Here is a 15,716-nt window from a genome sequence, read left to right as displayed (position 1 = left end):
GATAGATTCATGTTACGATATTACTGCCGTGTAATTCTTTCTAGGTCAACTTTGAACGGCATCTGTGCATTTGTAATGTAGGAATGTCTGGCTAAAAATGAAGTCCTGGACTTTTAAATGACTTGGCATAGCCTTCTGGTCCTGAATGTCAAGTCTAGCTAAATATGTCTTCAGGGATCACATTTGAGTTTTCAGTCTTCAAAAACATGTTGTAGTATCAACATCTCTTATGCTTTTGTTTCCTGGGGAATTTGGAATGATCATGCTTTGCCAGTGCAATATTTACCTCCTGAAAGTTTCAGAAAAGCTAATTCCAGCTAAAGGAATGTTGTTGTTGTGGTTTAATTTTTTTACTACCTTTGAACTTTACTTTGTACTTGTTCACTGTGTGTGGATCACACTGCAATGTACCACAGAATCCATTTAATATGCAGTACAAATGCTAACTCTGAAACTCCATCCAATCTATTCCTATCTTAATTCATTCTCACTTTCAATTCCTAAATACATTTGAGTATATTATATGCGACCACATCTTTGGTGGCATTGGGATGGATGGAATTATTTGATTTACTTTTCAGAAATTGTGACCATATTGTATCACATCTCTGAATACCACCAGCATTCATTTTTACATCCTCTGAACTACTGACACTACAAAGGCCAATTAGTGTGCCGTGACTCTAGGTGTGTGACATCAGTCTTCATAATTACATGCTTGATTTAAGATTAACATTTTTTAATTGTGCTTGTATTAATATAGTGTTTGTGGCAAATGAGGCATCAAATATAACCCTTCTCTCCAGAATGTTAGAAGGCTAATATTTGCTCTTTTTGCTATAGGGCATACTAAATCACTGTCTTCAGTACTTCAGTGACAAAGTTTTCTGACATTGTTGGAAAGTCAGAGGGCAACAGGGTGGCATGAAGACTGAATGGAGTAAATAGTAATGGTATGGATTAAGTTTAAATCAGATTAAAAAAGAAATATCTGGGGTGGTCTCTCTTTTCAGTGGGATCTATGAAATAAATGTTTTGTTTGGTTGTTTTTTTCTTTACTTAAAAGAATTAAAATGAACCATACTTCAAACTCTGGACATAAGCTAAATACTTTTCAAAGCAGCACAACTCTGCTTATGTGTCCTTTCTGTTTCAAGAAAAGCTTTTCTTCTTGCATGACTGGGTTTGTAATAGCAAATATCAGCATCTTGCCAAAAGGGAGGTCTTGAAATTCTCCCTTGGATTTCTCCTATGAACACGGATGCTGGGCACCCACACGCAGCACACGGCATTTTGAAGTGTTTTCCAGCCCGAGCACTCTTCCCTGAGTGCTGAGAAGCACTTGTGGTCTGCAGCTGAAGTTTTACACCCAGCTGAGCCAGCACATCTCCACATGGCTAAGAAAAGGGAGTGGGTCTCACTTTCTTCCTGCTGGCAACAACATCCCGCCACCTTCCTTGCATGGCTAACACCTTTTCAGACCCACTTCTGTGCCCATTTACCTACATAAATAGCAAAATCTGCCCAATGCTTTTGCTCAGAGAGGAGCCTGATGCTTGGGATAACTTGCCAAGGTGGTGGTAGAAACTCTGGCCAGGGGTTGAGGTGGGAACCATACCCTTTTGGCAGCAGTGAGCTGTTACATTGGCTCATACCACTTTATGAAACCTTACCCCTAGCGCCACTTTGTGAAACCTTACCCCAAGACAGCTGCAAAAGGAGGGAAGGAAAAGGCAAAGCAGCTTCTTCCACCTCAGCCTGAGTTTTCAAAAAGAAGACATTCGGATCCAGGAGTGAAATACAGCATCCCATAGGAAGAGTGAAGCACAAACCAAGTCCTCTGGGTGACCAAGAGCTGGTGGGACTGCCCAGGTCAGCATACCTCTTGCAACAGCCATGCGTGGGTGTGTGGTTGTCTCCTTCCTGCCTGCAGACTTTTGATACTCTGGAAAAGAGCTCATGGGACATCCACAACTGTAAGGGGCAAATGTGGGTCTGGGACCAGTTCCCAAAGTGCTCTGCAGGAAGTTCAATTGAGGGACAAAACCATGGTCAGATTTAGAAATCCCTTAAGACCCAAGGGATACTGGCAGTAGCTTTACTCCTTTGCTCTCACTCTCTATCCCCCTGACATTTCTTCAGCTGATATTGATCCATTTAAGATGTATAAAGCAAATAACTGTATTTAACAGCCCTAGTTGTGAACAATCAAAGAGCTCTTAAAAATCTTGGAATGTGAATTTACAATGTTTGCCCCGAGGCAGGAATCTCATTAATAATTTAAGATGCCTGTATGCAGTTGAGCAGTAATGGTAATTTTCAGCTACAAAGGATCAATCTAACAGCACATTCCAGATCTCTGTATGCTGTGGAAACAGTGCTTCTCTGGGTAAATGCCACCTTTATACACAGCGAGCTCTGAAAAAATTAGATCAGTTTTTCTCTACGCTTCATTTATAAAGCTTTTCTGAATCCTAGGAAAAGTCCTTACAACATGACCAGCAGTTTGCATGCATATCATTACCTCGCACTGCCAGCAGAGATGCTGCAGGCTTGCCATGCAAGTTTGATGCTTCTCAAGAGTCCAAAGCCTCAGAAGTACAGAGAGCTGGCTTCAGTGTACCTTCCTAAAGAGTCAGATCCGCCTAGAGTTGAATCATCTGCTGAGTGCAACCCAGCACACAATTACATACATCACAGAATCACAGAATATATTTAGTTGGAAGAGACCTTCAGGATCAACTGCATCCCTTAGTGCCAGGTCCACACACTGTTTAAACTCCTTCAGGGATGGTGACTCCACCACTGCCCTGGGCAGACTGTTCCAATGTTTGGTAACCTTTTCAGTGGAGAAATATTTTCTAATATCCAGCCTAAACCATTTCCCCTGGCACAGCTTGTGCCCATTTCCTCTGGTCCTGTCACTTGCCACAAGAGAAAAGATGTTGTCCCCCTCCTTGCTCCAATGTCCCTTTAGGTAGCTGCAGAGAGTGATGAGGTCTCCCCTGAGTCCCCTCTTCTACAGACTGAACCCCAGCTCCCTCAGATTTTGCTCATAGGCCATGTGCTCCAGGTCCTTGAAAAGCCTTGGTGCCCTTCTCTGGACACACTCCAGCACTTCCATGTCCTTCCGGTAGTCAGGAGCCCAGAATTGAACACAATATTCAAGGTGCTGAGTACAGGGGGATGATTACCTCCCTGTTCCTGCTGGACACAGCATTTCTAATACAAGCCAGGATGCCACTGGCTTTCTTGGCCACCTGGGCACACTGCTGACTGATATTCTGTCTACTATCAACCAATACTCCCGAGTCCCTCTCCAAGTTACAGCTTTTCAACCACACATCCCCATGCTGTAGCTTACCATGATGCTGCTGTGACCCAAGAGCAGGACCTGATACTTGGCCTTGTTGAACTTCATGTAATTAACCTCAGCCCATTGGTCTAACCTGTCTTGATCCCACTGTAAAGCTTCCCTACCCGCTAGCAGATTGGCACAGCCACCCAGCTTGCTGTCATCTGCAAACTTAGTGAGGGTGCACTCAATCCCCTTGTCCAGATCATTAATGAAGATATTAAAGAGGACAAGCCCCAGTACTTAACCCTGGGGAACAGCCAGACCAGACACCATACAGATTTAAATCTATTCAACACCACTCTTTGGGCCCAGCCATCCACACAGCTTTTAATCCAGTGAAGAGTGCACTTATCCAAGTCTTGTGCCTTGAGTTTCTGAAGGAGAATGCTGTGGGAGACAGTGCCAGAACATCAGACATAGAAGGCTGAAAGGTGCGGTTACATGTCAGACAGTGTGCTGTTCCTGCAAGAAAACATCTTTCGGGAGGATGACTGACCACCAGCCTGGCTGCCCAGTGGGATCTGAGGAGACAAATCCATGGTGAGTCCCCCTGCAAGATCACCACCTCTGTGCCAGCCCAGAAGCCCTCACAGGGAGGACTGATTGGTTGCATAGGTATGGAAAATACTCCATCAAGCCCAACCTCTACAAAAACTCTTTTCAGGAACGGCAACAATCGAGAAATCTAGTCAGAAAAATGTAGGCACAAATGAATCCCACAAGAAAGTAACAGCTATAAAAATGCCCAGCCCAGGCAGTGCCTGCAGGCCAGATGAATCAGGCGGAGCAGACTGTGCCACTGCAGGGCACCTGGGGCAGCTCTTCCGCTGCAAAGCAAAACAGGGCATCACTTTGTCTGGAGAATCCTAATATCTCTGTTGATATGTCTTCCAAGCAGGTGGTCAATGCAGCCCTTGAAGTGTTGCAAATAACATTCCTCATGGAAGGAGTACACCATGAACTAAGCCTTGGTCTGAGGTTTCTGCTCACTGCCTCGGGCTGGAGAACAGCATCTACCCCTGCCTTCATCCTTCATCACAGGGTGCTGGAGGATTTCTGTGCTGGCTGTCCCTACTGGTGGCCTATGGAAATTTTTCTATGGAGCTATGGAAATTTTACCAGATGTTGTTGGCAACAAAACCCAGCTTGACAGACAAGAATAATGGGGGGCAATAATCAGTTTTTACTGAATTTCTCTGAATTCAGCCTCCCCCTACAAGGACTGTTATAACTAATTAGGCAGAGTGTGCTCACATTTGGAAGTGGGGTATCTCAATGTAAGAAGAAATTAAATAGGATATAATCAGAGAGCTGCAGACAAAAAGAAAATGAGGCCTGTCCAAACTAGTGGGTTTTCATCAGAGAAAAGATTAATAGATTAGGTATCACAGTATCACAGTATATCAGCAGTTGGAAGAGACCTCAAGAGATCATCAGGTCCAACGCCCCTGCCAAAGCAGGATCACCTATGATACAGGTACTCATCCAGGTGGGTTTTGAAAGTCTCTAGAGAAGGAGACTGGTAATTTATTTTATTGTAAATAGAACATTAGTAAGTGGTACATAGTAAAAGCATCTGATGTACTGTCCTTGAGGACTTTCTTTCCCTCCTGTCCTCAGCCCTTTCTTTGATTGGGAGCCAAGGGTACGTAACTCACTTAAATCCTTGCAACAAGGAGAGCTTCTTCTAGTGGTGCTAAAATGCCTCAAACATCCTTCAAAGTGAGGGAAGGCGGTGAGGGAAGAGTGGTGAAGCAAAGAAAGGGAAGCCAAGTTGGATGAGGCTTTGAGCAACCTAGTCTAGTGGAAAGTGACCATTGCAGGGGTGTTGGAACTAGACTATCTTTAAAGTTCCTTTAAACCAAACCTTGTTATGATTCTACGATGTCAGAGTCTGGTGGCCAGAGTCTGTGTGGGAACTGCAAGTCTGGCTGAGGTACTTGGCTCAGGCAGTCAGACACAGTCCTGGCTTCAGGGCTCAAGGCTACGTCCTTGTGGTGCTGGTGACCACACACAGACAAGCACACACGTGAATAAGCTTGCAACACAGCTATCAGAGCCTGCTTCCCCTTTAGCTTGGGAGAACCCCACTGAAACAAGTGCCCAAAGCAAAGGTAGGCATTCAGTACCCAGGGCTGTAAATCTGGAAGGATGCCTGAGCTCAGCATGCTGGAGCAAAATAAGGAGAAGAATCAGGGAATCACAGAATTGCTTAGGCTGGGGAAGACCTTTATGTTCACGAGGTTCATTGAGGAGGTGCAAGGCAGATGTGTTAAGTGGGCACAGCAAAGGCACTGGTTGCTTTGGTACAATTGGTCATAACCTTTAGAGTTTCAGAGACACCCTGGCAACATATTTTGAAGAAATTTAAGCTGGCAAAAGAGCTTCAAATGAGAGCAGAAACTTGTGCGGTGTGATTGCTGGTAGGTCTGGTCTCAGCTCAAAGAGGCACAGCTCTGGCCTAACTATCCTTTGATACTATATCCCTAAGCTCATAACTGTTCTTGGGAGTGAAAGTCTCCAGGCAAAGGTGTTTTTCACATCACCCTGCCATGGGAAGCATATGAAAAAGTGGTACCTTGGACTGTGTAAGGAGCAGTCCAAAGAGTGTTATCTGTCTCATCGTTGCCATCAGGAATCAGGACCCCTGTATCCCAAAGACTTGGACTGATGTTCAGGCTAACATCCTAGCATGAGTTTTGCAATGGCCTACTCCGTAATGTTACTGGTTAAGTTACTGATCCTGTACAATGGAATGCGGTCTCCATGGATTTGCAGGTGCAGGCATGGTGGGAAGAGCTTATCTGGTACCAACCATCCATACCTGCCAAGTATGACGGAAGATTCCACTGTCCGCGATTATTGCTTTGGAACCAAGAAACATAACTTCTGCCAAAACAGACACATGCCCTGGTGTTGCTAAGGGAACCATGAACTTTAGTGAACTCTGCTCATTATAATGTCATTATAATACAAAAACACACCTCCTGGCCTAAAGCTACTTGCCTCTGAGGCAGACCACATCTTGGACATGTCTCCTTGGGCCCAGACCACACTTCAGTCACTCCTCCTTGGACATACATGGAAGCCTTGCTCATGAGGTGCCTGAGGGGCAGAGACATCCAGAGTTCAGACAAGTGTGAAATTGATTATAAAAGATGTCTGCCTAGCAATGGGACTCAGAGAGCTTTCCCCACCAGGATCAAGAAAAGATCAGAAGCACCAGCAGGATTGGACCTTGGACCAGAGGTGTCTTTGGACCCTTGCATTGGTTGTAACTATAAACCTCTTCTCTCTCTTCACTTTACCTTTCCTTTTTCTCCTCTCACTTTCCCTATCTATTGTGTGCCATCTTATGGGCAAACAATAAAGTTTACTATTGATTGAAGTGAACCCCTGCTGTGGTCGCCTGAATTTCTTCACTTCGTGATCACACTAACAAATCATCACAAGTCCACTGTTTGGACTGCAACAGAGTGACAGTACCTTTCTCTTGTCTGCTGTTGGCAGGTCCCCCAGTGAAGTCAGAGACGTGAAGCAACTCACCATGGAAGTGGGAATCAGGTGCTTTGTCATGCTTCTGCAGCAGTAGCAAACAGCAGGGCTGCATCTAGTAATCACTTGTTGCAGTCATGGGCATTTAGTGTGTTTGCTGTCAAACACCAAACACCTCCCCATACACTGTTAAAGCAGAAAGCAGGGGACTGAAAAAAAAAATATACTGATTAAAAAAGTAGCTCTGGGGGAAATCCCTCAGGCCATAAATTCTGCACAGCACAAACTGGAGAATGGCCTCCAGCAATTCCTGCTTCACCCTCTTCCAAAATTGAAGCACACTTTCAAGCTGGGCACTTGGCTCTGAATGCCCTTCTTGGGCAGTGACTTTCCTTCTCTTACAGTCTGAAGGAACAAAATCGTAAACAGGTGCCTGACAAAATTATTGCCTCAGCAATAACCTCTTCAAAACCGAGCTAGTGGGAAGGAGTCGTGTACAAAAAAGAATCTGTAGTTAAGAGATAACAGTTGCCAATAAAATCTTCAGGCCATGCCACCAAAGCTATACATTATCCATGGAATTTACAGAATCTATTTTAATTTAGCAACTTCCCCAAGAATATGAATGAAGCAAATAAAAAGTTGCAGAGGAGCTGTAATAACAGCAAAGCCCCAGAGGTGTACAAGTAGGGACCAGCAGATTAAGCTTGAGGCAAGATGATAAATAGCTGAAGCAGCAGTATGGTTTCCCCAGGTGCCACAGTGCAGTTGCTCACAGTCCAACCACTGATGCATGAGAAGGGCAGGCAATGGCTGGGCAGCATGCATGGAGAAAACTGTCCCTAGCTTGAGGGACAGGGCATCACTCCCTACAGCTGCCAGCCAAGACTTTCCACAGGTGTCCTGCCTGCTAAATTGTTTTCAATTAAAAAATAGATGTATATATTTTAGCCAAACTTAAAGGTGAATGGGAAAAGTTACACCACTCCCATTTAAAAATATTTTTGCTGGTAAAACAAAAGCCGCCTTCTACTCTGCCCTCCTCTGAATGTGCTATGAATTCCCAGCTTGCTCCATCCATAGTCTCCCATCAACTTTCCATGTCAGCCTGAACACGTTGATACTTCCTCTGTACTTCAGCCTTCACTTTTACATAGTGACAAGGCGATGAATTTAGTTTTCTAGACCACCCAGAAGTTCTCAGTTAATAAATTCTTGGTCTTTAAAAACAAGTATTGATATTTTTTCAAGTCTTCTAAAAACAGTGAATTTCATTTGTCCTAACACTGTGGCTGTTTGGTTGTTTTTTGTTGGGGTCTTTTTTCTGTTTGTTTGGTTGGGGTTTTTGTTGTGGTTTGTTTGTTTGGGTTTTTTTGGGAGCCTGGTTGCTCAGATCCCAGCCTGTACACATTTTATTAAAGCAGTCCTTCTAATACTGCCTGTTTGCTGAATTGCTTGTTTCTAAGAAAGGAAAACCTTAAATAATACTTAGTTCAGACCAAAACAATTCACAGGAATACACCAGTAGCTCATGCCCATCAGGCTGGTAATTGCAAACTTGCAGATTGCCATTGCTTTGTGGGCACAGAAAGGAGACATGAGAGCTGAATGCTGGCATTAAGGGAAGAGAAGTGTCAGTCAACTCTCCTTCTGGCCTGTCTCCATGCTTCCCAGCCTGAAAAGTAAAGATATGGTTCATAAAAGACTATGGGTCACTTGAAGATATCTGATTAAACAGGAGTGGGGACAGGGGCTGGGAAGCAGGAGCTGGAAGAGCTCTATTTAGAGAATTAAGGTTGTCACAAGACCTCAGCAAAACTTCTCCATGTCTGCTATTTCTCTAAAGGGCTCTGGCTCGACAACTTGTGGTGCTTCACACATACAGACTGAATTTTTACTTTTCAAATGGGTGTCTTCTGTGCCATGGAAAGCTGGCTTGTAATTAAACAGCTTACCAGCCACAGTGCCCAGCTAAATAGGCCAACCACAGGTGTGCACATCTGAGACAGCACTTGTCCCAGCTTGCAGAAGTCCCATGTGACACCAGCACCCCAGTGGTACTACAGCTATTGGTCTTCACTGCCTTACTCTGTGCATCATGTATCATAGCTCAGCTGAAGACCAGTAGGTAGTTCTTTGGGTGCACAGTGCTCAGCAATGAGCACAGAAAAGGGGCTGGGAATCCACTTTGGCAGGCTGTTTAAATGATTTTTTTTTCCTGCTGGTGGATCCCTCCGTATGAAGCCAATGCAGAGGAAAGGTACAATTCACTAAGGAAACCGAGCTGCACAGAGCAATGGAACCAGCAGCAGACAGCAGCCTCATGATCCCAGAGAAGACCCAGGTGAGCACGCAGAAATGTACAGCATCCAGCACCCTCTCTGCAGCTCCACGGTGCCTTCCTAAAATGAATTGGAGTCAAACCCCAAGAAAAAAAGGGAAGGATAATCCTTGGGGTTGCATGCGCTGTAATTTAGCTGGAGCCTCCTACCATTCTGAGGGTGCTTCTCTGCTGCAGTTTCTCTTCTCAACATGAGGACAAACTTCTTTACAGTGAGGGTGATGGAGCACTGGAACAGACTGCTCAGAGAGGTTGTGAAGTCTCTTTCTCTGGAGACTTTCAAAACCCACCTGGATGCATTCCTGTGCAGACTACCCTAAGTGATCCTGCTTTGGCACGGGGGTTGGACCCAATGACCTCTGGAGGTCCCTTCCAACCTCTAATGTACTGCAATACTGTGATATAAGGACTGCTCCTTAACCAATGAAGGAGCCTCTCATGTGGCAGAGACATGTACCTCGAAGGTTTGGGTAGAGGCTGAAATTAGCAGGATTTGCTCAGGCTGCTCTGACAGCCCTGCTGCAGCATCTTTCTAAAACTTGCCACTCATAGAGAATTTTGGTTTTGTCTTTCTTTCCATCTCTTTCTTTGCCACTAGCTGCTAGCTGTCTCTTATGTTTTATAGCTTCCCTAAGGCTGAGTGAGATGCAACCTTGCAGGTCTCATTCCTGCACAACGGGGAGTTGAGACAACCCTAGCTACTAGTGGTGCTACGCTAGCTACTAATACCATTCCCTTGTTCTCCTGCTAAGAGGATCAAATCATCATCTGCAAAATAAACACAAGGTCTGCTGAGGCAGTAAAAAGGAAATGTGTAATACAACTTCTACTCTGCTTACTTGGAGTCACCACATTTCACCTATGCTTACTCATCTGGCTCCTACAAAGGGAAAAGTGGGCAGCCCCATAAGAAGGGACTGGGGTCAACTAAAAGCTTTTCCTTTCAGGTGTCTCCAGATTCTCCCATCTGTGTAAATGAGCAGGAACAGGGAAGTCATTCTGCCCCTGTACTCAGCACTGGTTAGGTCGTACCTCAAGTACTGTGTCCAGTTCTGGGCCCCTCAATTTAAGAAGGAAATACTTGAAATACTTGAACATGTCCAGAGAAGGGCAACGAGGCTGGGGAGAGGCCTTGAGCACAAGCCCTATGAGGAGAGGCTGAGGGAGCTGGGACTGTTTAGCCTGGAGAAGAGAAGGCTCAGGGGTGACCTCATTGCTGTCTACAACTACCTGAAGGGAGGTTGTAGCCAGGAGGGGGTTGGTCTCTTCTCCCAGGCAACCAGCACCAGAACAAGAGGACACAGTCTCAAGCTGCGCCAGGGGAGGCTTAGACTCGAGGTGAGGAGAAAGTTCTTCATGGAGAGAGTTGTTAGACGTTGGAATGTGCTGCCCTGGGAGGTGGTGGAGTCACCATCCCTGGACGTGTTCAAGAGGGGATTGGACGTGGCACTTGGTGACATGGTTTAGTGGTCATGAGGTCTTGGGTGACAGGTTGGACTTTGATGATACTTAAGGTCTTTTCCAGCTTATTGATTCTGTGATTCTATGATTCCATGGGTCTGGAAGGCAGACAAGTCTGGTTTTAGCAGAAGTCTAGAACTGAGCTGCAAACTGCAGGGCAAAAACCACTGCAAAGGGGTGGCTGGGGTCCCTTGGATGGTGTCATGGGAAAAAGAATGGGAATGCCTGAACACAGTCAGGACAAGTCAGTGTCTGGTTTTTCATGGTAGGAAATCGAAGTCTTGGATCACAATGCAGTAATAACTGGAAAGGTTTCAATGCTGATACTGGAAGTTATCTGATGCAAGGCAGGTGAGCATAAATGGATCTTTGCTCTAGTGAGTAACAGGACACAGAAGCTGAGACAAGTTCTTTGATGTGAATGTCTCAAGGTATCCGTCTGCCTTGATTTCACTCTTTGCTTCTGCCTTTTTGTCAATACTTCTTTTTTTAAATAGCTGCCATCCTATTATATTCATATTTAAAACATTTTATCCAGCAATTTCAACTTATAGACACCAATTTATTTTCCTTGTTGGTGTATTTAGCAATTGTCTTATACTTTCCTCATGGTATGACTGGCAAATCTACACTTACCCAGTTATTGTGGGTAAGACATTCTATACTGACAGAGGAAATCATATGGAGTAATTTAATGTACCAAATCCCACAAAAGCCTGGCAATATTTGAATCATGGGAACCTTAGGACAAATCAAGCTCTGCTATTACAACAAAATGAATTCCCCAGTCGTACTGGACCTTGTGAAAACAAGACTTACTGACTTAAAATATGTAAAAAGCATGTGAAATTCCATCTGTCTTTGGTAAAAGCTGTAGGGGTTCATCTGACAGCAGAACTGAGCTTGGAAGCAAGGGAAGGGTGGTATGGACTGGGTGATAAGACACCATGCATGTAGACAGTCAGAGATGGGAGATATAAAATCTGTGGAAATCTGTGCTTCTGCATGTGAATGACAGCTTAGTCCCAATTACCATTCTTCAGCAGCACCTGTTCTTTGGGTTCATTTATGTTTATCTTCACACTCTTGCTTCTTACAGTAGGCTTCCAGTATACACATGATAGCTTGTTGATCTTGCTTTGGGCTAAATAAATTCAGAAGCTGCAGAAAAAGTTCTCTGTTAGCATAAAGCAGATAAATTGCAGCAAATTGATGTACTGTGGTTTCACAGGCACACTACCATCATCAAGAAAAACACTCACTGATGGTCTGCATGCCCTCTGGACTGGGCAGGCCCTCATGACCCTGTGGAAGACTCTGCCCCATGACCTCCTGGGGCACATGAGGAGACACGGACTTGCTCATTTGATCCTTGGCTCATGCCACTCCACCACAAGGCTCGCAGCTGCTATTTTTACAACATGATTAAAGTTCCCTTCTGACTTTGTACCTCCCCTCTGGGATCCTGAGGCAAGGACAGACATAATGTCCAACAACAGTCTGCTAAAGAGAACCTTTTCCCAAAACCATCCCAAACTTGCCTGTGGTGTGGGTCAGCAAACCTGTTGTTTGATACACCCTTCTCTTACCAGTTTGGCACACAGCTGTGTGGTCAGTGCTTGAGTCTTACATCAAGGTCCCAGGATATGAAGTCTGTGCACTGAGGCAGATGACATCCCATATATATATATATCTTGGACCAGGTTGTTGTGTAAGAAATCTTCATTTCTCCCCAGAAACTATGACATCAATATATTTTGGGTTGGTGTGGAACTACTGCTGTGCCCAGGTGCACACTTCCAGGCATCACAGCAGAAGCAAATACAGCCACACCAGCTTGGGATTTCATGCCTTGCGTAGAGGACAAGGTGACAGAGGCACCAGCTCCTGACCCACAATATAGACCTGTGCACAATTTGTGCTGATTTTTTTCACCTTTTCCATCAAAACCTTCATCTTCCTTTTTGATAAATATATCTTCACTGTGAATCTCCTGTTACTGAGTTACAGGATATATAGAAATGAAACTGCAATTATGAAAAAAAGCACCTCAAAAAGACAAGGTCCACATTGTTCTGGTCACATGGACAGCTAAGCTCAGAAAATCCCATTGCTGCAGAAGTTTATTTAGGAAACTTAGAATTGTGGAGTATTTCCCTGTCAGATATTTTCCTACCACTGTGAACATTTCAAACAGTTCTGTTCATATCCAGCTGCTAAAGCACTAATACAAACAAGCAGCCAGAAACAGACGTGAGGTTTTGAATTTGTCCAAAATTGATCAGAAATAAGATGTGGGTAGCTGGAAACTTACCTGAAGCACAGCAAGAACAAAACATAAACCTTCAGATTAACTATATAATCCAGGGACTCCCTTCTCCTGCACCCCAGTTAAGGAAAAGGGTTAGAAAAGCTAGTGATATATTTGTGATATATTATCGTCCATCCATATCTGACAGAAAAGAAATCACCATGGAATACCTTTTTCCAAGAAAAAGAAACAGTATCACCCTGCAAGATTCCAGAGCTGTACACTTGTGTCAGGATGGTTTAATAGCGTTATTCTGCTTATTTACTTTTCCATTACAGTGCTGATCCCCACAGAAGCAGCAACAAGCTCATCTCCAATGCTTCAGTGAATTCTAACCTCTGAAATAAGAGTTAGCAGGTGTTTTCCCAGGGAATTCTGAAGAGGTACATGAATTCTACAGTCCTTGCTGAACTGCACAAGGTTCCCAAAGCCCCCCCCTCACCAACGTGCATAAGTCCCTGCAGATGTCACCTCCAGCATCGCACCTAATGACTAATATCACCATCCCAGTTTGGTGTAATCTTGACAAGGGAGCCCTTAAGAACTTCCTTCAAGTCATGAAAATGATGTTAAACAGGACAGGTCACTGGACAGACCTGCAGTGTTCCACTCATTACCAGCTCCCAGAAGGAAGGCATATGGGCCCTTGAGCCCAGCCATCCAAAGAGCTGTTTACCCATCTAGTTGTCCATGCATCCAGACAGCAAATTCCCAATTTTGATGCATGAATATTATGGGAGACAAGTTTGAAAGTCTTGCTGAAGTTTGCATGAACAGCGTCCGCTTGGTTAAAGCTGAAGTAAATGAACTCTACTGTTCTCTCATTCACAAATCTGGGCATTTTATCACAGAAGAGCAACAGGTTGGTCAGGTTTGATTTCTCTTTGGTAAAATCAAGGCTCTCATTCACTTTCATATGCCCAGAAATGTGTTCCATGATTCTCCCAGGGACTAAAGTGAAGCTGGTTCACTCACAGTTCCCCAGAATGTCCCTTTGGCTTTTTTAAAAAAAGATGATCATCTGAAACAACCTTTTCCAATCATGCTACACACAAGCTGTCATCTGTACACCTGGCATAATTTATGTATCGTCCTTTCACCTTTGTCCTGTGGTCATCTTCTTGATCATCCCCATTTACTTAAAAGTATTTGGGAGTGTGTGATATGAGAAATGTTCATATTTCTGTGAAGGGAAATTCCCTTCAGACAGCTGGTTGCTCGAAATCTTAATCTTATAGCAATCCTTTGAATACCTATAGCTAAACCCTAACCCAGTACCCTAAAGCCTCTCCAAGTTCCAGCAGTGCTGGACAAGGAGAGGTGGCTCCGTAGTTACTACTGTCACCTTGTATTGCAAGCATGTACAGAACTTCTCAGTCCATGGCATGCAGACACTACCACAGACTGTCCAGTAGAAGTAATTGAATAAACTTTCAAAGATTCATTCAGTATATTGCAAGGAATGGAGCACATCCAATCATGTCCGTGCCCATGGCAGGGGGGTTGGAACTAGATGATCCTTGTGGTCCCTTCCAACCCTGACTGATTCTATGATTCCATGATTCTATGTGTATTACACCCCTCTGACAGGTCCCCCCAACAAAAGAAAAAAAAAAGAGTGCAAAAAGAGAGGGTGTAAGATTCTTGCCTATCTGTCAGGGGGATGTGTCCTAGGGGGTTTCCATCAGGGTAAGTACAGGGACCTTGGAGACAAAAAACCTTTGTTGATCAGTGTGTGCAAGGTGCTAACAAAACAGCCCCCAGCAGCTGCTTGGTATAGAGCAGAGATTCCTTACCTGTATTTTCACTGGAGGGAATCTCTGCTGTCCAGAAAGAACAGATGAAATTCCAGTGTAAAATGGAGCAACCAGCACTGATAACATATCTGATTCTCTGTCTCTGTTTTTTACTCCAAGCAAGAAATCAATCTTTAAAAGCCCTACATTAGAAAGGATGAGCCAATGAGCCCACCCAAAGTCAGATGTAACAACTAAAATAAGATTTACATCAATTTTAGAAATAAAAATACACCTTTTCTTCCTGAGCTTTGTTGAAAAGGTCCAAACTTTTTCAACTAGTCCTTCAGAAGTTCCTTTGTTTTCACCTTTTACATGCTAGTAGCATTAGATAATAAATCTCACTTAATGTCTGAAATATTTTCTGAAATACAAGCATTTGATGTTTGTCTCAGTTTCTTGTGTAAAACACTGATAGTTTACACATAGAAGTTATTATTTGTGTTTTTTTGAGAAACTAGCTTAGCTATGACTCAACAGTGACTTGATGTCAAATGTAATTTTGGCCACTTCTGGTCTGCTGAACATGGTAAATGGACCTTTGACCTCTGCCTTGCACAAAGAAGGTTCTTTGGCTTACCTTGAAACCTCCATGGACATAGGTGCTACCTCCTGGCCAGTGGTGCCCTCTGTAAAATATCATCTATAGATGATAGGACATCTTGGTAACACTGCCAACAGACTCCAGTCCTTCCATCAAAACTTCAGTCCTTGTGGATAACAAGGATTGAAGGCAGTATCAGTAATTTTAATTTAAAAATAATACTTTTGTCTTCTTGAAGCTGTCTCCATTCCAAACAGAATAGGGTCAATGGATAAAAACCTGAGACGAACCACAAAATAGATCAAATCTTGATAAAGCACAGAAACACAAAATCAGGGCATCTAAACAATCATACTTCTCTTCTGCAGAGACGCTAAACAAAATTGATACGATCATGATCAAAATTTTTA

This window comes from Indicator indicator, chromosome 1, assembly GCF_027791375.1.
Source record: "Indicator indicator isolate 239-I01 chromosome 1, UM_Iind_1.1, whole genome shotgun sequence".
NCBI lineage: Eukaryota > Metazoa > Chordata > Aves > Piciformes > Indicatoridae > Indicator > Indicator indicator.
The sequence above is the reverse complement of the archived record's forward strand: the minus strand, read 5'-3'. Positions refer to the sequence as shown.